Genomic DNA, 24795 nt, shown 5'->3' with positions numbered 1-24795 from the left:
GGGAGTAAAGATAGCACCTTTCTCGCTGAGGTGTGAGGATCCAAGGAAACATTTGTAAAAGTACTTTATCTAAATTTCATATATATGTGTGTGTGTGTGTGTGTGTATTATACATATATACATATATATGTATAATCTGAATTACATATATGTATGTGTATTTTGGAAGGCAATCAGGATTAAGTGACTTGTTAATGACAGATCAAATTTGAACTCAGGTCCTCCTATCTCCAGTGTCAGTGCTCTATCACTCTCCACTACAGCACCTACACTGCCCAGGGATTCCTCTCCCAATGCAAAATGAACTTCTCACTTTAGCATTTCACTAGCCTGCTATGGATGTTGCAACCCCTCCACCACCTTTTTCTATGAGTAGTTACATCCAAAAAAATTCCTGACTATGTTCCTTGAACCATATATGCAAATCCAGAAGGGACTTCAGAAGCAATTTGGATCAACTCCCTTATTCTACCAATAAGGAAATTGAGTCCTGTGGAAGTGAGTGAACTTGCCTGATATCACTCAAGTGGTAAAGCCAAGATTTAAACCCAAGTTCTCTGACTGGAAATCTAACATGCCTTCCATAGAACCTCACCCCCTCAACCAGTCAGTAAAGGTTAGGACAGATACACATCTAGTTCACGGCCACTCCCATTCTCTAAAGCCCTTGAGAAGACCTTCCAGTTTCTTAGGACTTGCTGGTACTTGCTCTCCGTGAGCTTTGCCTCCAAGAGTCCTGAGTCACCCAAAACACACATTTAAGCATCTGAAAAGACTTCAGTAGAAGAAACTATAATTATCATACATGAATAATGCATGTGGTCACATTTTCATCTAACTTTCAAAGGTAGTAAAGCTTATCTATACCAAGGCTGCTTCTTCTGATGTTTTAAGTACAATTGAGAAGCCATTACAATTAAATTTAACATAATTCATTGGAAATATACTTTATAATGAAGACCAATAGGCAGTCATCCAAATAATCCAAAGTATTGTACATCTGTATAGATAAAACATGAGTGCTAGATAAATACCTGCTATACCTTTATTTGTGCTTGGATATGTTTAGATGGGAGTGTCTTGGGAAAATGACCCAGATGGAAATCTTAGTACTTAACAACACCTACTGAAAAGGCCAACTGCTACCCAGAGGCAAATCCATTAGAAAATGCCTGGGCAGTTCTCTGAGGCTTGGATCAGGATGCTGCCTCCCCCGTTTACCAGTAGAGTGGAGGCCAAATTACAACATAACACTCTGTCATAAGTTCTATTTTTCCTTGGCTCCAGGGAGAGAGCCCTGATTGCTGCATCAGGTAAAAAGTAAACTTTGGTGTGCTTGGACTTTGTGCTACTTTGGATGCCTTTTAAGCTGAGCTTGTTTTAATTTCAAAATTTGGGGATTTCTCTCCAAACTCATGATTCCATCCTTCTCTCTACCAATGCCAGATCAGAAACTCTTCATACCTTCTCCTGTTCTAATTCTTGTCCATGTTTCCCCCAAAATCCTTCAAAGAAGTATTTCCCAGCATAGGCTTTTCACTGTATGTTTAGATTTAGAAGGGACTTTAGTGACCATCTAAGCAACTAATCCGTACTTGAGGGGTGTTTATATACTGGCTATAGCATTTATCCAGCCTCTCTTAAAAGATGCCCCAGTGAGGAAGAACCCACTATCTTCTAAGGTCATAAATTCCAATCTATAAATATTTATTAAGTGCATACTAGGTATTCCTACTATATGCTGGGAACTGTGCTAAGTATTCGGAGTATGAAAAGAGCCAGCGCACAGTCCCTGACCTCAAGGAGCTTATAATCTAATTCCGATTTTGGACAGTTCTCCTTGTTGGAGTGGGATCCTCTTCCTGACTCACCTAACCCTTCTAGGTGATAGTGAGGTACCAGAGAAGGATGAGAATTATGCTGGTAATCTCCTCACACTTGTACTCAGATGCCTACAGCTGTCCACTGTGACCAAATGACCACACTCCAAGTGGTAACAGAACAAACACGTAAGTTTCTCCTGACTTCAAGCCTAAATTATTAGTCTGTTTGCAATTTTCCCTCTGGGACCAACAGAACAAGTTTGATCCCTTGTCTGAATACAATTATTTAATATTCTTCTCTAGTCATCTCTTGTTCAAGCTTAATATACCCAATGCCTTCACTTGATGCTCATTATGGAGATACTCTAGGTCATTTAGTTCACTGATAGGTTCATAGACTTCAAGCTAAAAGGGCACAATTCTCTCATTTTGTAGATGAGAAAATAACCCCAAAGACACTGGCCAAGACCATGCAGGTAATAAATGACAGAACTGGAATTTGAACCAAGGTTGACATGATTCCAAATCAGCAAACCAATTAATTGACAAAAATTTATTAATTACTTTTGTAAGTATCATGTACTTATATGGTACTTTGTACCATATGCTGCACTGAACACTGGGGATAAAAAGAAAAGGCAGACACAAGTTCTCCCTGCTGGAGAGCAGTGTGGGGAGGGGATAGGGTCAAGGATACCTCCTTGTCGTGGCCTGGGTCTTTACATGGAGAAAAGCAATCTCTCTCCATCAGGTACTGGAGTAAAAGAGGAGAAAGTGATAGATGATGTTAGGGGCTCACAGAGATGAGAAGTGGAAGAGAAGGTGTCAGTAAATAGTCTCAGTTTGGTGAAAACAAGGTCCTTAACTGAGAGCATAGGAGGGGAGGAAGAGGGAGATTGAAGGAGAAAAGAAAAGATATAATATAGCTTCTGTTGTGAGTGGAGCAGAAAATCAATTAGGATTGCCCGGCTGTAGTGAAGGCCTAGTTTAGATTAGATAACATGAATTTATAGTGGACCAAGTCAGCCTACTGCTCTTATCCATGTGCCATGTCCAATATTTGTTTCTCATTTTTGATGCTAAGTATGTAAAAGTAGATAAAAGAGGCTACATTCCAACTAGGTCTCATTTTCTCAAACCAGAACTGACTCATTAAATCATGGTCATTCTTTAGAAATCAGTAAGTATCTATGTTAAATTTCCCAAGTCTTTGTAATAAATAACTCAGCACACACTTAAGAATCTTTTTTTTTTATTTACTGTCTCCCTTAAAAGAGATTGAGGTATCAGCTATCATTGAACCATTCCCTAATCCATAAATGAGGTAGATGAAAAAGAATGAATGGGGACAGTGATAAGACCATTGGAGGAACCCTGGTAAATATTGGCCCTATCACAGAGAGGTGCTGTGGTACAGTGTGAAGGGGCCCAGCTCTGTGATCAGAGAACCTGTGTTCAAATAACACCCTTGAAGCTCACTACCTGAGTGACCTTAGGATAGGAATTAGAGCGATTGGACTTGATCTGATATCTGATTTCTCTTTCTGATATAGATCTATAATCCTTTGATCTCTACCTCCAGGAAAATAATCCAGACTGGATAATCCTGAGTATGGAAAATTCACATTTTCCATTGTAATATCAGTGATTCCCTCCCACATTTCCTTACTCTAGGAATACAGAGACAGAGAGATGGAAATACAGAGACAGAGAAATGGAAACACAAAAACAGAGACAAACATTCAGATAAATATAGAGAGATAGAGATGGAAAGACAGAGAGATGGAGAGAAACAGAAAGAGTCAAAGGGACAAAGGAGAGTGGCGTGGAGAGAGAGAGAAAAAGAGGGGGGGAAGAGAAGGAGAGAGAGAGAAAGAGAGAGAGTGTGTGTATCTCCTGCTTATATACCCATAGATTTGTATCCAGGTCACCTTTTCTTCCTTCTTCATTACCAGTCTTGTCATCTTTGAAGTCCACTTGCATTAAAAATAATAATAAACATTTGCACGGTGCTTTAAGATTTGCAAAGCACTTTACACATCCCAGCTTATTTTATCCTCACAACAACCCTATGAAATAGGTGTTATTATTATCCCCATAGTACAGTTGAGGTAAGTGGGGTACACAGATGTTAAGTGATTTGCTAAGGGCCACATAGACAAATGAATGTCTTCCCAACTCCAAGCTCAACACCCCATCCACTGTCAGCTAAATATCCAGAACCAGAACCAAAGTTAGAAAAGGAGGAACGTATCTATAGCAATCTCTTCCTGAAACTGTCAATGTGACCAGGTGTTCAGCCCCATTTGTATAAGGTTCTCCTCACTGGTATAGGTTGTTTCTCAAAGAAGCAACAGAGATGTTCATCAATTGCACATGACTATGGAAAAAAATTGGAATGGCTAAGCAAATTACTGTATAAGCAAATTATTGTATATGAGTGTCATGAAAGATCGCTATGACAAAAGAAGAATTTAGAGAAACAGTAGATTTTTCTGAAGTGATATTGAATGAAATAAGAGAAACCAACAAAATAATATACACAATGACCTCAATATTGGAAACAGAAAGAAAATCCAATGGTTTATGTGTGCACACAAAACTGAATATGGTGTAATTATAATAACCAGGCTTGGACCCAAAGATGCAATGAGAAATGTAGCTTCTCTCCATATTTCCAAAGAAAGAGGTTATCTCTGGAGGAATATGGTATCTACTGGCAGACTCAATTTGTTGGTTAGTTTTTCCAAGCATCTTTTGTTTTTCTTTTCTTTTATGATGACATAAAAGACAATTCTCTAGTGGGAGTGGAAAAATGAATGTAATATAATAAACAAAGTTTATCAATAAAAATAAACACTTGGAAAAGAATAAAGCTCATTAGGATACAATATTTATGTTATACCTTTACCCATATTTTTGCTGATTTCATGTTTCATTTTTTGAGTCCAAGAGGATCTTTGGAACAATATCCCTTACCTAATCTGTACAATTTTTCTTGCTACAGTCATTCAAGGAAGGAATGGAAATAATCTTTAATCCTTCCTTCAAGAAAATAACATAGAAAGATCTCTCCTAAACAATAAGGTCTATGAGCTTTCCCTGATAAATGCAGAATCATTTCCTTACATTAATTCAGCTGCTTAGGAAAAGAAGATTGACCTTCACAGGACTGCAGAATATAAGAGCTGGAAGGCACCTAAGGTCACCTAGTCCAACACTCTAGGAGATTCGCTAATTGAGCCCTGGCCAGAGAAATGGGTCACTTACAAACTAAATGAAAGTTGGACCTCAAATTCATGTCTTTACATCATGCTTTCTTCTTTGAGTACCTTCTCTTACCTCAAAGTATTTTTCACTCCTAAAAAAAAACACACACATTATGGACACAAATTCTGGCAGACAGTGGCTATAAATTCAATTCAGTTCAACACATAGTTAATTAAGAACCTAATACATTCAAAGGTCTGTGCTAAGTGTTTCGGAACATCAGAAAATTAGGGTGAAGAATTGTAGCCATATTGCCAGCAAGTGGGCAGTTCAGAAAACACTGGTCAGTCAAGCAATGGCACAGTCTTTTTGGTGGGGATACCATACCTGGAAACCAAGCAGTCCAGAGAGATACTAGGGAAATCTGGAAACTAGCTGGAGAGAAAGTTGGATTTGTTGTTAAGAAGATCTGCATGTAAATCCTCCCTCCGATACCTATTGACTGTGGTCCTGGACAAGTCCCTAACTAATCCTTCTCCTCCATTCTCCTCACTTCATAATATAGGGAAGAGATGGTAATAAGAGATCCTACCTCATAGGCTTATTGGCAAGATCCAACGAGATAATATCCTAAAAGCACTTTGTAATCATTTGAAGAATGACATTCATTCTTCTCCAGGACCCATTTCTGACTCTCCCTACTTTCTTCACCATCCCTTTGAGGGATTAACTTCTCCCTTCCACCCCTTTTCAACTACCTTTTGTGTATTATCTTTTCCCATTAGAAGGTAAGCTTGAGGGCAGGGACTGACTTTTCTTCTACTTAGGTGTCTATTCCCAGTACTTAGCACAGTGATACATAGTACCTAGTAAGTGTTTAATAAATGTTTGTTGATTGACTTGAGTATATGTGTCAAGTGCTTAGTAGAGTGCATGGAACATAGTAGGTACTATATAAATGCTTGTCTCCTTCCCCCTATATAAATAGATGGTAACTAATATAATTTAACCAAGCCATAGACTCTAAGAAGAAAGACTCAGAAAGAAAAGGAGCTAAGAACCAAGACACCAGTGTGTTGGTATAGAAGAGGCTTTCATAGTGATGAAAGATATTTATGTGGTAGATTTGAAGATAGCAACGTTCTTCACATACATGATCTTAAGCCGGTCTCTTCATTTGCATGCCCAAGTTTCCTAGATCATAGATTGAGAGGTAGACAGGACCTTAGAAGTCATCTAATGTATTTCTCGCTCCTTATAGATGAGGAAACTGAGGCTCAGAGAGGTTAAGAACCTTGCCCAAGGTCACATAGGTAGTAAGTAGTCCAGTTAGGATTTGAATGAAAGTCCTTTGTCCAGGGCCTATTCAACTTATTTTGAGTCATGGGTTCCTTTGGCAATCTGGAGGAGCAATGGACCACTATTCAGAATATTTTTAAATGCAAAAAATGAAATACAGAAGATTTCAAAGGAAACCAATTATACTTAATACAGTTATTAAAAAATGTTTTTAAGGTTTACAGACTCAAGTATAAAGAATGCCTATCTATAGCAACAGGCAATTCTTGTGATCTAGCATTAGCCCCCATGCACCTGTACCTCTGTTAACTCTCCACACCTGCCCAACAGAAACAAAGTATGCAGGTTCACGCACACACACACACACACACACACACACACATACTAAGAAATCTCATTTCTATCTAAATAAACTAAGTTTTGAATTTAGCAAAACGTAATCTAAACTCTAATTGAACAAATCCCATTAGTTACACACCCTATCTGCAGGCTGTTGATACTCCAAATGCTTTAAAATAATTAGGTTGAAGAGCTGCCCAGTAATCAGGAAGTTTGGCTTTCTGTTCTTCTAACCCACAGGGCCCATCCCACAACATGCATAGCCCACATGATGCCCAAACTGTGGCCAAAGCCATAGCTTTTTCTTCTGTCATTTTACTTCTCTTCAAGTCTCTGGAGTCACTGAACCAAGACTTCATTTTCCAAATTGCAGTCAGACAATCTCAGAGTTGGAAAGGTCCTAAACTCAACCAACCCAAATATGTCTTCTCCATCTCAACCAACAAATGACTCTCCAGCCTTTTCTTGAAGGCATCTAATGAGGAACTTACTACCTCCCACACATCACTTACCTCTAGTGAACATTTTTACATATATAATTGTATACAATTATACATTCTATATTTAATTATTAAATTATGTGCTATACAATGTAATAGTTAAATGTATATTTAAACCAAAACTTTAATGAAGTCCAGCAGTAATTTTTAATTGTGAATCTATTTTATAATTCATATACACTTTAATTTATGAAGCTGGGTGGTCAGCTGGAGTTTTTAAAGTGCTTTTGTCAAGAGATCTAATAGATGAGCAGGCCTAAGCCATTGGTATTGAGGTTTTGATAAATATTAAAACAATTACAGATTTTCTATTATGAAGAAGCAAAAAGTACCTCTCAACCCTTGGAAAGCCATGTTTAGGACTAACCCCATAAGAGATCCACAGGGAGTGAATAAATGATCAGTGGCCACAGGGAACCCAACAGTTTAAAAAGGCAATAGTTTATAAATACTCATTTTTCATATCCACATACATCTCAGTGCCACATCAGCATCGATGCTGACTTGACACATTCAGAGGAGAAGGGGGAATTTCCTGTTCTCAATATAAAGAGTTTGGTAACCTTGGTTTCTAGAGCCTTTACTTTCTTGAGGAAACAACAACTTAAAAAAGAAAAAAACACATCCTTAGTGAGATTATGCAGTTATATTTAAGCTAAGGGGGAGGGGAGAATCTGGTTAAAATAAAAGAATTTTGAAAGGAAAATACTTGACCAAAATAAATTGAAATGGTGAATAGCCTTTAGAATTTAAATCTCCACTTAAAATCTGATTGCCTGGTTCTTTTTCCCCTCTCCAAGTGCAATACAAATACATGAAGTAGACATTACTACAGGGCGTGTGCTTCTAATAAGTGTTCAGCACATCAGAGACCGCATAAACCACACAGTTGTGACAATTGCTATAGCAACTGGAGAAATATTCAAATTAAAATACCCACTCACAAGGCTGCCCACACAGAGCTCTTGGATCCATCTACTTCAATGTACAGTATGTAAAATCTAGAAGCCCTACTATTCTGTACCCCCTGTTTCTCCCAAATCCTGATAGAAATTTTGCCATACACAGGCTGAGTGTGTAGGTGGAAGTTACCAATGCTTAATGGTGCTATTTGTCAAATGCCATCCCCAGGTGGAGAAATGAAAGTCCTCCAGGAGAGCTACCAGGATGATGAAAGTCACGGGCTCCACTTGCTATGACAACTGGGTGAAAGAACTGAAGATGTTTAGTTTAGAAAATGAAAGACTTAGGATGATGATAACTATATTCAGGTATATGAAGTACAAATAGTGTGTGAAAGAGGGTTTAATTGGGCTTAATAGTTAAGGATGACCTCAGCAGACAAGACTAGGAACAATGGGTTCTAATTACAAGAAGGCAGATTTAGATTTGATGAAAAAACATCTATAGCACCATGGATAGCATTCTGGCCTTGGAGCCAGGAAGACCTGAGTTCAGGTCCCACCTATGACACATGCTGGCTATGGGATCCTGGTAACCCATCAATGCTCTAGGCAACTTTCAGAAACTAAGTCACAGGACTTATGACCTGAATGGGAAGAAGGAGATTCTTCATCACAGTTCCCTATGTCATTAGTACAGTATCCCTATAAAGAAAAAAACTTACTAATTATTAGAACTCTCCAAAAGAGGTAAGGTTCTTCCTCACTTGGGTTCTAAAAAACAAAGAAACAAAAGCTGGACAATTCTCCAGTCAGTACATTGGTTACTGGGGTGGGAGAAGGAAAGAAGAGGGAGAGAGATTCTTTTTTAGGTATTTTAATCTAGATAATCCCTGAGGTCCCTGCCAACACTCAGATTTTGTCATTTCATGAAGTATCTGTCTGGCCGTTAAGATAATGAATTTGATCTCTCTGGGCCTCAGTTTCCTAAATGCAAAATGAGCAGATTAGACTAGGTGACCTCTGAGGTTCCTTTAAGATCTAACATTCTATTTTTATATGATTTGTAATTTTAATTAAGGGACCTGGGAAATTGGCAAACTAAAATATCAACCCCTTAAAGGTCAAGTTGATAATAGAAGACTTTTTGTGGATTTTCATTATTTAACATATGTGGCTACAATTTTTAATGTTATCTTTAGATATCAGAGGTGCCCACAGGAGGAAGGATGTTTTTTGTGATATTTTCTCATTTCTCTTGCCTCCTAAATCTCCACCCAAGAAATCTGGGGAAAATCTTTGCATGGCAATCAATAAGCATTTAATAAGTGCTTGTTGCATCCCATACACTAGCACCATTAAAACAGAAAACCTGAAAGTAAATTCCCATTTGTAAAGACACCATTCATGATATTACAAAGAAAAATTTTAGAGTAAGGAAGAAAAAAGGGAAACCCCATGAATGAGGAATTGTTAGTCTCAAAGATTTCCAATTTGCTTCTGCTTCTGTTTACTGTTTCTATAAGCCTCTTTGCTTGCAAGTCACATGGATTCATAGTTTCATACATTTGGAGCCAGAAAGGACTTTAGGAGAGTCAATGAACCCAATGCCTAATTTTAGAAATGAGAACACTGAGGCCCAGAGATGTCAAGTGACTTGTCCATGAGATACCAACTCGGGTATTCTGACGCGGAAATCATTAAGCCATATTCCATCACTTCCCCTGACATCCTGGCCCCTACCCACTATTCTCTGCAGATACTTTGTGACTCATAGACTCGTGGAGGGTTAGAATTGGAAGGAAACTTAGAGAAGCTCCAATCCCTTCACTTTACAAACAAGGAAAGTGAGGGACAGGGAAATCAAGACACTTAATCAAACTGAGGATTTAGGAAAAAGGTAACTGCACGATTAAAATAATGGACTGCTAATACAGTGTGTTCTTCATGCTATTGATTCAAATCCCATCCTTACAGGTCATGTTTGAGAGGCAGTAAAGTATATAGAGTGGTAGGTAGGTGGTACAGAGGAGTCAAAAAAAAAAGTTCAAATCCAACTTCAGATACTAGCTATACAAACCTAGGCATAAGTCACTTAACCCTACTTGCCTCAGTTTCATCATCTGTAAAACAAATTGGAGGAGGAAATAGCAAGTCACTTCAATATTTTTGCCAAGAAAACCCCAAATGAAGTCACAAAGAGTCAGATATGACTTAAAAACAACTGAACAGGACAGCCTAGAAGATGCTCTTTTTACTATATCTTATGGCTATCATATTTTGCTTAGAAGGAAAGTGGGTTTATTAACCAGTCAATATTAAACACTTAATGATGCTTAAGATTTCTGGTCAAGGTTTTTAACCTGAGAACCTGTCTCTTTTTCTATAAGATTTTGATGGAGATTCACCTTTCTCTATTTCCTAGCTACATACTACATCAATGAAAGTCATCTTGGAATAGAAAAAAACACCTTGAAATTAGAGAAGGAAGGACATGAGTTGCCAACCCTGTATTGCCACATATTAGCAAGGCACAACCGCTTGCAATTTCATCATCTGTCATGTAGGAACAAGCACATTATTGAGAATCTCAGTGGGTTGAGTCTATGCTCAATCAGTCAGAAAGATCTGAGTTCACATCTACCTGCAGATGTTTATTTGCTATGTGACCATGAGCAAGTCATTTAACCTCTCTCTGGGCCTCAGTTTCTCCTCTGTAAAATGAGTGGATAGAAGTAAAAGATGTCTGAAATTCCTCCCACCTCTACTGTAAACTCCTCTGCTTACTTCTTGGTTTCCTTATCAAGAATGTGTTTAATGAATGAGTATTAAATTGAAGAAATAAATAACATTTATATATCATTTTAAGGTTTGCAAAGCATTTTACAAATATCTGATTTTATCATCACAACAACTCTGGGAGATAGATGCTATTATTATGTTCATTTTTCAGAAGAAGAAACTGAAGCAAAGATAACTTAAGTGACTTGCTCAGGGACACACAGCTAGTTGAGTGTCTGAGGCCAGATCTGAGCTAAAGTCTTCCTGACCTTCCAGAGCTCTATCCACTGAGCTGCTTGGCTGCCACTTGACAATTTACAAAGCACTTTCCTAAAATGAAACACCAATCCCCCTGAGGACCTGCATGGATCCACAGGATATGACATTTAAAAACCTCTTTGGAAATGAGAATTCTGAAATTATTTGAGTGGGTTCTTTGCTTATGCTCACTTACTTTAGCAATTCCCAAAAATTTGTTGTTGTTGTTTTCTGCTTAATAGTATTTTATTTTTTCCAATGACATGTGAAGGTTATCAACATTTACTTTTACAAGATTTTGAGTTCCAATTTTTCCCCTCCCTCTCCATGACAGCAAGCAATCTGATATAGGTTACATATGTACAATCATGTTGAACATACCTCCACATTAATCATGTTGTGAAAGATGAATCAGCACAAAAGGAAAAAATCAGGAGAAAGAAAAAACAAGAAAGGTGAAAATAGTACTCTTCAACCTATACTCAGGCTCCATAGTTCTTTCTCTGGATACAGTTAGCGTTTTCCATCACAAGTCTTTTGAAATTGTCTTGGATCATTGTATTGCTGAGAAAAACCAACTCTATCATAGTTGATCATCGCACAATGTTGCTGTTACTGTGTATGATGATCTCCTGGTTCTGCTCACTTCACTCCACATCAATTCATGTAAGTCTTTCCAGGTTTCTCTGAAACCCACCTGTTTATCATTTCGTATAGCACAATAGTTGTTGTAGTTTTTAAATAGTCATTTGGTAATTGCATAGAGTTATTGGGTTTCTTTTGCTTTCTTGAAAGACTGATCACTTTTTATCATCATTTCAATGAGGAACTTTCAATTGAGTTGGCTTAGCCCAACGCTTAAAATGATTCTTATTCCAGAAACAACTTTTGTACCATGATTTTCACTTTATAGTTAAAAGGATTGATGGGAGAGAGGGAATAAGTGACTTATTCATGGCCACACAATACATTAGTGGTCAGGGCAGGATTAGAGCTCTAAGCTGTTATTTTCCAGATGAGCTGCCTTCTAAAGCTATAAACTAAACAGATTTAGAGATCATAGCTCTCAATTTGGCATTTGATCTGCCAAGCTACATTGCCTTTGAGAAGAGCTAGTATCTGAATTTGAGGACAGAATAAGATGGGGGAAATGTACAAATGAATAATGAAAAGAGGGTTTAGTCCTCTCCCTGACCCACTTTTATTCAGGAGGGCAGCATAGTATAAAGTATTGGTTATTAAAGTGTGTTCTAGGGACCTCTATAGCTTCCTAAGATTCTTTCAAGGGGTCTTTCAGGTCCAGATCATTTTCATAATAATGCTAAGATGTTTTAATTTCTATTGTGAAAAATCAATAGATATAATCCATATGAACAAAAACTTCTGGAGTGGTCCTTAATAAATTTTACGAATACAAAGGAGCCCTAGGAACAAAAAGCTTGTGAACTGAAGAAATGTGCCTGCAAAGAGAACTGAATAGGGAAGTAGAAGACCTAAATTCATATCTTAGCTCTTAAACAGAGCAGTTGTGTTACTTTGAGCAAGTCACTTGAGTTTTCAGAGGCTCATTTGTTTCATCTGTAAAATGGGTATAATGGTCTCACTCCCTACTTAAAGAGTTGTTAGCTAGATCAGATAAGAAAAAATAAGTAAAATCCTTTATAACAACAAAGCACCATATAGATGTGAGATAAATACATGTGTGGCTAAACAAGTTGTGAGACATCAATGCCATGGAATATAACTTTACCATGATTAATGTATAGAATTCAGAGAAGCATGAGAACACATGTGAGCTAATACAGAGTAAAGAAAACAAAACTAAGGGGAAATACACATAATGATCATGACTAAGTAAACAAAAAGAAGAAAAACAAGAATATTGTGGAATTGTGAATATTGTGGAATTAGGACCAATCTAGACCTGAAGAAATGAGAAAAATCTACCTTTCTTCCTTCTCTGCAGTAGGGGTGGGTAGTGAGGGGCATGAAACATCACATAGACTGTTGGAATCAAATGTGTTAATAAATTTTTCTGAACTACTTTTTTCCCCTCTTTCTTTATTCTACATTACAAAGGACAGACTGCTTGGTAGTAGAACAAGAAGGGAGCTATTCAGAAGGAAAGTGATTTTAAAATGAGATATATCAATAATTTTTTAGTGACCTATTATTAGTATTAATGACACCAAAGTTTGATCTCCATTTGTGTAAATTACAGAAGACCAGAGCTGGAAAGGACATAGGAAATCATTTAGTCCAACCCATGCATGAAAATGAATTCCCTCCATATCATCCCTAATCAAGAGATGATCTTCCCCATTCCACTTTTGGACAACTCTACTTTTCCTTACATTGAGAAGAAATCTTCCCCTCCACAACATCCACCCATTTCTCTGTTCCCTGGAGTGTAAATTTAATACTTCTCCTAGATGGAAGCCTCCAAAAAGAAAACTCTCATGTTCCATTCTCTTCTCCAGGCTCAATATCTATCTACAGTATCTTCAAGTGATCTTCATTTGGTCTACTAGTCTCTCCTCATCCCAGTAGACCTATTGTAATTATATTCCAGTGGGTCAATATCTTTCCTAAAATATACTCAGAATGGAAGTCTAAAGGGAAGACTTATCACCTCATAGCCATCAGCTGTGCCTTCGACTCTAGCCAGGTAACTTGCAAATGTATACTCATGCTAACAAGGGAAATAAGATGAGACTATGAATGGGGCCATCTCAATCTAACATCAGTTCTACTGATGATGGTTCAGGACATTATTTTCACATTTTAAGGAAGATACTCTTAGTTCCTTGGTTCTTCCTTTAGGAGGTAGATAGATGGCTCAGGGGAGAGAGCACTACATCTGGAATCAGGAAGACCTGAGTTCGAATCCAGCCTGAATCACTTAAGAACTATATGATACTGAGCAAGTCATTTAACCTCTATTTGCCTAAATCCACTGGAGAAGGAAATGGCAAAACACTCCGAGGACAACCTTGTTATGCTATGGTCCATGGGATCACAAAGAGTCAGACACAACTGAACAACCACAACAGCTTTTATTTCCTATAGGATTTAGATTCTGATGGTGTATGGTTAGTAATCTGGGAACACTACAATCAATCAACCATTTGAGTGCCAACTATGACCCAGTCACTGTGCACAATCTCCAATGAATCACAGTGGTGGGTGAACTAAAAGGCAATGAAGACACAAATAATGAGGATAAATAAGTTACAGCACGGGTGTCAAACTCAAACAGAAACAAATCCTTGTAGAATACATATTAATTTAGAAAATCACAAATTAACACAACCTATGTTTTATTATATTTTTATTTTGTTAAAAATTTAATTACATTTTAATCTGGTTTCTGGAGCATCCAGGAATTGCTGGCTGCATGAAGTATGAACAGGGTGTTTGATACCTCTGGGCTATAGCACTTTATTTTTATAACAGCCTAAATAGAGTAAGTGACATAAGATAAATCATCCAAAAAAATCAATCATTGGAAAAAATGATATGGACCAGTCATGGAGCAAGGGGCAGGAATAACAGATAGATAGCCCAAACTCTACTTTGGTACCCACAAAAATGAAAAGAAATCTAGAAGAAGGCCTCTGGCATATTGGGTAGATCTCCTATGGAGTATTTGTGGAAGAACATTTGCAAGAATCACACAAAATGAAAGAGTGTGAGTGGGCGGCAATCTCCACCATGGGGAGGGATGTCCACAGCATTGAAAAGATGAATCCATTGAAATTTTAAACAATAAATAAACATGAAAAAGCGCACACAAAATGGAGCTTTCTATCTCAGTGAGATTTTTTCAGAGTAGGAGATTCCAGAAGTCATGTTTTAAAATACAGGGATTTGTGGCTGGCATATGGATATCTAAAGTGCTGGCAATGCTCTTAGAATTAGGGATGTGTGACAAATCAAGAACCACCAAAGGTAGTGACAACTTAGAGTGACAAATCAAAACCAAAAATGAGCAATTTTATTACTGACATGTCAGGAAAACAAATTATTCTTTGTTTCAAAAAATAGATCACATATATGGCTGGGAAGGCAAGCAGCTTCCTATCTGGCAGACTCTGATGCCATTAGAGAACTATCATTTCAGAGGTAAATTATCTTACTATATCATGGAACCTTTACAGGAGTTTATTCTGTTTCTGTCCACTTCTGTACTAATGCCATGTCTCACTTCAGAAATCCATATTGTATGTGTGTATGTGTGTGTATACTCCCACATATATATGTATATATGCATACATATATACATGCATATATGTATTATATATATTATGTGTGTATACGCATTGGTATCCTAGGTCTAATAACAGTGCTTAGGGTCTTAATAAATGCTAAATGGTAAAATGGGTAGGGCAACTAGATGACATGGTGGATGGTACACTCATTGGCCCTGTAAGTCAGGAGGACTTGATTTCAAATCCAGCCTCAGATACTTACTAGCTGTGTGAACCTGGGCAAGCCCCTAACTTTTGTCTGCCCCGATTTCCTCACTGGTAAAATGGTAATAATAATAGCACCTATCCCCTCCCCCAGGATTGCTGTGAGGATGAGATGACTTAGTATTTGCAAAGTGCTTTGGCATCCTTAAAATTCTATGTAAATGCTACATACCATTATTACTGACTGATAAAAAAAAAAAAAACCTGCCATTTCATAAATATGGATACATCATTTTGTTTCCTACCAAATAGATCTACCACCTCTCTAAAGCTCAAGATATTTTTGAGAGTCACTTGTTCCAAAAAATTCACCACCCTTTCTACTGACAGACTTTAATGCCTTTAAGATTTTGTAAACAGTTTTCCATGATAGCTATAACCAAAAAATTCACCACACTTTGGTCAACCTGGACATAAGTCAAATCCCAAAGCCTTGTTAGGGCTGGTCTTTAGACAACTAACAGAGAGTGTCAGTAGAGATGCCTATCTGTCCACACTGATTGGGTCAGAGAAAGACTGAGCTCCATTGATGTAAATTTTGGAAACTGTGGGTCCTCTGCATCATGATGAAAACTACACTATCAAATGTTATGTTGTTGTTCGGTCATTTCAATTTTGTCTGGCTGTCCTTGACCCCATTTAGGGTTTTCTTGGCAAAAATACTGTTGTGATTTTCCATTTCCTTCTCCAGGTTATTTTGCAGATAAGGAATTGAGGCAGGGTCTCAATTCAACCCCAAATCAGGATTAGGTGACTTACCCATGTTCATACAACTAGTAAGTGTCTGAGGCCAGATGTGAACTCAGGAATATGAGTCTTCCTGACTCTGACCTCAGTAGTCTATCCACTGAGCCACCTAGATGCCCTATCAAATGCTATATTAACTTCATAATCAACAAGCATTTATTAAGTACCTACTGTAGTCCAGACATTGTGGCAAGCCCTCAGAATACCAAGAAAGACAAAGACATAGTCCTTTCCCTCAAGAATTTATGTTCTAATAGGAGAAGTAAATACACAAACAACTATATACAGCATTAACATACATACATGTACATACATATATATGTAGGTATGCACTTTTGTGTATATATGTGTGTGTACACAAATATACATATATGTTTAAAGTCAACAAGTATTTATTAAATACTATATGCTGAGAGACGAGAACGCAGATATATGCAGAAAGATTGTTGCCTTCAAAGAACTAATGAGGAAAGACAATATATAATAGTGGACTGAAAAGGATGAGGTGGATACAGTATTTTTTGAAAGGGCATGGTAGGAAAATGTTGCCTTATGGAGATGTGGTTTGGAGAGGGATGATGACTTGGTTGGCCTCTTAAATATATATAATTCTCTGTGTGTGTGTATGTGCATGTATGTGTGCATGTCTCTCTCTCTCTCTCTCTCTCTCTCTCTCTCTCTCTCTCTCTCTCTCTTTTTCTCTCTCTCTCTCCACATACTATATTATGTTATAACCCATTATATATTGCATCATATTATATATACACATATATGTATGTATTTATTTGTGTATGCAAATATGGATGTGTGTTTGTGTGTGTATGTATAGTGCATGCAAGATATATCCAGAGTAAATGGAACATAATCTTAAAGAGAAAATACCAGTGATAGGAGGAGACTGGAAAAAGTTCTCTCAGGGAAGGTGGGATTTGAGCTGAGTCTTGTAGGAAGCTAAGAGGCAAAGGTGAAAAGTGAAAGAATTTCAGGACTGGGGGAAAACCACTGAACAGACCCAGAGTCTGGAAGGAGGTAGAGGGTCCTGTGTGAGAATGGCAAGGAGGCCAGTGTCACCGAATGATACAAAGCCCTTTGTAAACCTTAAAGTTCTCTATGGATGTCAGCTGTCTAATGTCATTTTCATCACACTATACCATCAGTCAAAGAACAGGTCCAATTTTATTTCTTTTTTTGACAGAGGTCATTACAAGATTAAAAAGGGCAAGATGCAGGCTAGAGTGTGATATTCCAGGAATATGACACAGTTAGCAAGGGTTTCTGAACGAAGCAATATTTCCAAGGCAATTCTGCACAAGTAACGATCAGCTGTCATGTCTAAAATAGCTTCAGGCTCTGACTTTTGAATCTACCAGCACAAAGAGAGCAATGTAATAGTTACAAACATGTTTCCACCAGAAATTAAGTGTCTTTACCGTTTCCAAAATGTGCCAGAGCACCTTGCACATATTAGATATTTATTAGAATTTGAGGGTGTTTGGAGAAGGGATATTATGGAAAAGTGCACTTTTATTTGGGACTTTGATTCTCCCTGTGGGGAGTGTGAACATGCCCACTGAACCTTATAGAGTTATATCCACAACTCATTGAGAATGAGTAGTCAACTGAGAATGAAATAATTGGTTTGGGCTGTTGTGAATGGATTGGAGGTGGATCAGTTGGCACAAAGTTTGTGAATTTCAGTAACCCTTCTGTGGCTGGCGTCTAAAATAGAATCTTCATTATAGGGTCCTTTGCCTTCCCCTCAATTTGGGGGGGGGGGGAGATTAAAGAGCAACAGTGCTAAGAGCAGCCCTGGGTCTCAAAGGGGGAAAGCCTATGTGTATTCACAGTAACCCATTCTCTGAAAGGAACCATTGGCTGACTTGGGGCAGAAGCATATGGTAAACAAATATTTTTTTTTTACTTGCATATATCAAAAGGAGAGTTCCTATCCCCAGCCTTAGAGAGAGATGGTAGAATAAGTTTTCAACCAAAAAGCTGGCATCCATGGAGAGGGAGGCTAAGTGACCAAGTGGTGGGAGTTCCTCAAATCCTATTTTCTGGAGCACTGTTGAAAATTCCTAGAGAATTCCAGAAGATAACCATCTAACAGGAGTAAGACTTCATAAAGAGGGTAATGCACATGGCTCTTGAATGGGGAATTAAAATACTTGGACTTTGCCCTCTGCTATTCAGAGCAGTTTGGACAGTGCAGGTCTGTGGGGGGCAGGTTGCCTGACTAGCAACCCCAAGTTCATTTTCTTCCTGGGGAAAAGCCCAAGTCCCTAGAGTAGTGGTAATTGTGGTTTATCCTTCATTCTAAAAGAAGACCATGTCATCATGGAGGTGAAGCCATGACATGCAACTAAATTGGATTTAAGTGAGGAAGTAAAATATGAGTGGAGGTCTAAATGTGATCAAAGTGAGACAACTGAATGTTGGAGTGGAAGAGTGACACCCCAAATTTGTTTCCCTTAGAAGAAGATATAAAATATAGAGGAGCACCCTGAGTCTTGAACTGTGTAAGGCTCCATGGGAAATAGGAGACTCAACAGAGAGTAATGTATTGTTTTCCTCATTTATGTGGTCACCAACAGAGAGGCAGTTCAAGGATATGACCAAATAATCCTCAAATGAAACTTTTTTGGAAAAAAAAATGCTGCCCCAATTTTTTACTTTTCTAGCATGGATGAGACTACAGTCAAGATATCATTGCTGTTAACCTCAATGATTTTAGAAAAACATGGAAAGACTTGCACAAAATAATGAAGAGTGAAATGAAGATGAGAACAATGTATATGGTAAGAGGAACCAAGTTATTTTGATTATTATAAATACTCTAATTAATTATAAAGGAAATATGAAGAAAAATACTATCTGTAATCCAGAGAAAGAACTGATAAATAGAAGTGTGTATAGAATATTTTACATAAATATATACCCATTTGTATCTAATGGTAAACAACTCTAGGTCAGGGGATGGGGGAAATGGAAGAAAAAATAAATTTAAATGATAGTTTTGTTGCATATTTGAAAGGAATAGCAAATTGTGCATAGTAGATTTGTCATTTTAATGCAATCATCTTTTTATTATGTTATGGAAATGCTTGTTTTATTTGATAAATTAAAAATAATTTTTTTTAAAAAAGACATTCATCCTTTGTTTTCAAAAAGGACCAGTGACGTCACAGGATGATGCCTTGACTTTTGTGTGGATTGGATTTAAGTGAGGCAGAGTTGCACAAAGCTTCACTCTCTCTTCCAGAATCATTGAAGTCCAGTGGCAAGATAACTGACAAGGGCCCAGGATACAGTGGATGACCTTGGCATCTTCAAAGTCTGACCAAGCTCCAGACACTCCACAGTGCCTTGTCAGTTGCCATCATGGCTATCGGACCAAATTGTTCTTTTCTGCCCAGTCTGCCAGTGGAAGTCTTCACATTTGGAACCAACATCCCCCTAACTCATTGACAGACTTGAGGCTTATAGGTTACCCTCAACCTGGTTTAGCCCATCTGCTGAGACAGTTTTACTGGAATGTGACCACTGTGCATGCTACTACAACTTCTTGGAGCCACAGGTAAGAGCTGGGTGAAAGGTGGACACCAAAGGTAGATGAGGAGCTGCAAAAATGACTTGGCAAGCCCTCATGCCAGAGGTACTAATTCTCCCTGAACTCATTGTCTACCCCAAGAATAAACAAACATGATGTACATTGAAAAGCATGGATTTATATGAGCTGATTTAGAGTGGAGTGAGCAGATTCAGGAAAACAACCTACACAACCACATGGAAATTAAAAAAAAAAAAACCTGAAACTGAATATTGTAAAATTCTAAAGAACAAGTGAGGCCCCATGGAAGACATATGAGAAGAGACCTCACCAACCCTTTTGCAGAGGCAAGGGTCCACGAGAGGGGAGCATTATTATATTATAAGTTTTTGTGATATTTTGATAAGTTTTGCTGAATTTGTTCTCATTTCTCTTTTTTTTTTAAGTTTCTTGCTATAAGGGATGGCCTTTTGAGAAAGGAAAGAGAAGGGATATAAGAGGAACTCTAGGTGATATGAAAATAAGTTATCAATAAAACTCCATTTAAGTACCTATGTGATTCCTTTAGGTGGTTTTTGAATTTTCTTTAGGATAGAATAAAGACTATCCTTTAATATATATGTACTTTTACCTTGGGTGCTTATCCAGGAACTAGAGACTCTTTTGCCCACATCTTCGGGGACATTGATATTGACTATATTCTGAGATTCCAAAGTAAATTCTAGGTGTGGGCAAAACAGGGCAAAGGGAAAAGATTTCTTTTAAAAGAAGTCTCAAAGTTTGGACTTTGTCCATGTAAGCACAAAACCTGGGGTGCTGGGCCAGAAGCTACATTAAAATGAATGGAATGAAATTAAGGGAATCCTTAATGAATATTCATTAGGGTTACCCCCAAGAAACTTCAAGTAGGGATCTGGACATATAGTCCAAAGTAAAAAAACCACTGGTTTATGGGATCAACAAAGTTTCAGAGGCCCTAACTCTGAAGGCTAACTCACAGTAGCAAGCAGAGTCTGAAATCAATCATTCAATCAATAAACATTTATTAAGTATCCCCTATGTGCCAGGAATTGTGCAAGACACTGAGGATACAAAAATGAAACAGTCCCTTCCCCCAGGCAGAAAACAGAGTAATGGCAGGGTTTTTCTGAACTTAACAAAGATAATATTGAGTAGGTAATGTGAGCCCATAGCAGCTGAATCCAAGATTAAAACCAAAAGAATAGATCCCATTGGTGAAGGGACCTGCAAGTCTTGAAAATGAAATTAAGCCAAAGCAAGTTTAGATAGCTATAAATCCTATTCTTACAATGCTGTAGTTCAGGCAAACCAGATTTTGATATATAGTTTTCAGTAAGACCTTTCCTTTTCTGTAAGTATTTTCTTAATGGTGGGGATCTAATTGGTAGGGAATACAATTCCCCTTCAGAGCAAGTGATTATTTCAGTGGCTGAAGTATCTTGCTTCAAATTCCAGCTCTGTTCTATACTGTCTGTGTAACAGTGAATGAGTTATTTGCTCTCTGTAAATGTCATATCCCTTCTTTCTGAAAAGAGGAGAATAATTTGGAGAGATCAAAGCAGGTAAGAAGGAGGAAGGAAGGAAGGAAGGAAGGAAGGAAGGAAGGAAGGAAGGAAGGAAGGAAGGAAGGAAGGAAGGAAGGAAAGGGAAAGAGAGAGAGAAGGTTTTTTTTTAATTCAAAGACCTTGAAGTAGGTCAGATAAATAGGAGGTGGGAGAAGGGGACAGTGAGAAGCCATGTGGAGTAGACTAGAAGCTCCAAAGCAGGATAAACAAAATTCAGCAGGGAGACAAAATACTGACTTAAAAGAGAAAATAGAAGGGTTTTTTTTTAATCATACGAAAGAAACAAATGGAGGAAACTAGTGAACCTAACTATCTCAATGGTAAAGCGAATAGATAAAGAAATCTAATCAAATGGAAGGCAAAGGTAGAATGGATAAGAAAACAAAAGCCAACAATTTGCTGCATACAAGAAATGTAATTTTAAAAATAAAATAAAATGAATGGATACCTGAATAATCTCTAAATTTCTTTTTTTTCCAAGGGCAACTAGGTGGTGCAGTGGATAGAGCACCAGTGCAGGAGTCAGGAGGACCTGACGTCAAATCTCAGCTCAGACACTTGACACTCACTAGCTGCGTGACCTTAGGCAAGTCACTCAATCCCAATTGCCTCATCCTGGGTCATCTCCAGTCATCTGGTCACTGGATTTAGATGGCTCTGGAGGAGAAGTGAGGCTGGTGACCTGCACAGCCCTCCCTTACTCAAAACAAAGTCAAGTGCACGTCATGTCATTATTTCTCTGATGGCATGGTCTTCTTCAGCAACGAAAGACAAACACACAAATTCCTTTCTAGTCCTAAAATCCTCTGATCTAGAAAATGCAATAAAAAAAATAGTATTCATTCACTGCTAGGTGATAGTGAAGAGCATACTAGAACTTGTATTCAGGAATATTAAGTCATTTTTCAGTCCTGTCCTAGTCTTCATGACCCTATTTGAAGATTTCTTAGCAAAGATACTGGAGTAGTTTGCAATTTCCTCCTCTAGCTTATTTCACAGATGAGGAATTGAGGCAAATAGGGTTACGTGAGTTGCCCAGGGTCGCTCAGTTCATCAGTGTCTGAGGTCAGATTTGATCTTACAAAGATGAGTCTCCCTGACTCCATTCTATCCACTGTATCATCTAGCATCCCTGTGTTCAGGAAAATATATGAGTTTAAATCCAGCCTCATCTACTTACTAGATATGTGACTCTGGGTAAATCATTTAACCTTTTCCTCAGTTTCCTGAATTGTAAAGCACATTGCCCACAAAGATATTATCAGAAAGATGTATGATGGGAAAAGAAGGTGAGATGGTCATGGAATAATGGATGAAGAGTTTGTGGTTTCCATTGCTATTCACACAATGCCAAGAAATCAAGAAAAATCTCACAAGACAGGTTGAGTTGACATCCTTTGAATGATTGGGAGGACATAGATAAGAGTCACACAGTAAGAGAAAATAATATGTCTGGAGCATAATCTGCATAAGTGAAGGAAATACCTACATCGATAAGAATACAGATCACCAGAATATCAAAGAATAAACTCAGTGTTCCAAATATCTCACTTAGGAGATCTCATGACAGAATTTTTCCCTCTGTCCCTGCCTATCTTGTCCTTAATGATTCTTCCTTCTTCCCTCCCTAGCTCCTGCCTGCTGGCTAAATGGGAGAAACTTTGCTAACTGTTTGCCCATGAGGCTTATTCACTTCAACCACCCAACTGAACTCTTACCTTCTTCCTCTTCATTCTCCCAATTGGAAGACTAATATCTCTGGGAATGGGAGGAGTGAAAATCAGAGCCCCTACTACAGACAAAGGCCCACTTCAACCATCCTAGAGGACTAAGTAATGGATATAGTCCAAGTTCTGACCCAAAGGGTTCGGTGACATGTACGTCAAGCAAAGGGCATTAAAAATCTTGTGGCACCTACCCACTCTATGTGGGACTGTTATTAAGTGCAAGCTTAAGAAAAATGGATATGCATCCCCATTAGCTGAGTTTCATTCTAGAAACTATAAAGTGCAGGCTTTAGCCTGGGGAACTGAGTACTAATTCATCTGGTTAAAATGACCCCTTCAAAACAATCCAGCAAGGATTTATTAAGCACCTACTATATATAAGGTTCTTTGCTAGTTACTGGAGATACAAAGACATAATAAAATGAGTTTCTGCCCTCAAGGAGACTTCATCTACAAAAATACACAGACTGCTAGAACTGGACAAAAATACAATAAGCCTTTGTCAACGTTCAGCAAAACACTGAGGCGATGGTTTTGACAACCAAGCCGCTACATTCTGACCTAAAATAACAGTTTTGCAAGGACATTAAAGTTACCCAGGTGGGAAACCACTTGAATTCACAATATCTTTCCTTCTTCTGAAAGGAAAGGACATTTGTTCCTTGACATGCTACCAGCAAAACCATTCATTTTTATTGTTCAGCAAGAGACACTGAATCAAAGAGAGAAACACAGAGTGGCAATAATAATGACAAACTTAGAAAGAAAGAATACAAAACAGACTAAAAAAGGAGTTTTGTTTGGGAGGGAGGTAGAAATTTTGTTGCCTTCTTGAAGAAAACAGTGTGCTTTTGCTCATTATACTAAGCATGACTAGTGTGTGAAGAAAAGCGTTGATATTTCTGCATTGAGAAGAAAGACACACATGTCAATCAATTGGCAAATATTTGGAATGCTTGCTGTGTGTCAGGTACCACACTAAGCCACAGATACAAGTAGGCAGCTCAGTGGCACAGTAGATAGAGTGCCAGCCCTGGAGTCAGGAAGACTCATCTTCCCAAGTCCAAATCTGGCCTTAGACACTTTACTAGCTGTATGACTCTGGACAAGTCCCTTAACCCTGTTAGCCTCAGTTTCCTCACTTGGAAAATGAGCTGGAGAAGGAAATGGCAAACCACTCCAGTATCCAAAAAACTCCAAATGGTGTCAGATGGGACTGAATGACCAACCAGCCAGGCATACAAGTACAAAGGAAAAAACAGCCCTAGTTTCTAAAGGATTATATCCTAACATATTTGAAAGGAGCTTTCTATTAGCTACTGTCAAACTCTAATATTTGGGGATTTTTTGAGTATCTGCCCCATTCCATAATAAACTATAAGCTCTTTCTGACTTTTTTTTGTTTTTGTATCCCTAGTGCTTAGCACCAAGATTTGCACTTTTTACTTTGCACTGAACCTAAGATTTTATTAGAATTCCTAACAGAAAAACTGCCTTCACCTATGTAGTTTGGTATTTGGTACACAACTTTTAATCTTAGAGCCCTTAATACAATGTCTGACACTTAGTAGGCACTTAATAAATGCTTTCTGATTGAT

The 24795-nt window shown here is 38.0% G+C and overlaps 1 long non-coding RNA gene across 1 annotated transcript in view; it reads left to right on the top strand.

The window, feature by feature from the left end:
- The window catches only part of LOC140534469 (uncharacterized), a 41033-nt gene extending 19090 nt beyond the window's left edge, over positions 1–21943 (top strand). Inside the window, exons 2-3 of the long non-coding RNA XR_011977326.1 lie at positions 19016–19132; positions 19506–21943. This is a non-coding gene — a long non-coding RNA (uncharacterized lncRNA). The remainder of the gene's footprint in view (positions 1–19015; positions 19133–19505) is intronic.
- The last annotated feature ends 2852 nt before the right edge of the window (positions 21944–24795 follow it).

The sequence above is a fragment of the Notamacropus eugenii genome, chromosome 3, assembly GCF_028372415.1.
Source record: "Notamacropus eugenii isolate mMacEug1 chromosome 3, mMacEug1.pri_v2, whole genome shotgun sequence".
Classification (NCBI taxonomy): Eukaryota; Metazoa; Chordata; class Mammalia; order Diprotodontia; family Macropodidae; genus Notamacropus; species Notamacropus eugenii.
The sequence above is the reverse complement of the archived record's forward strand: the minus strand, read 5'-3'. Positions and strand labels throughout refer to the sequence as shown.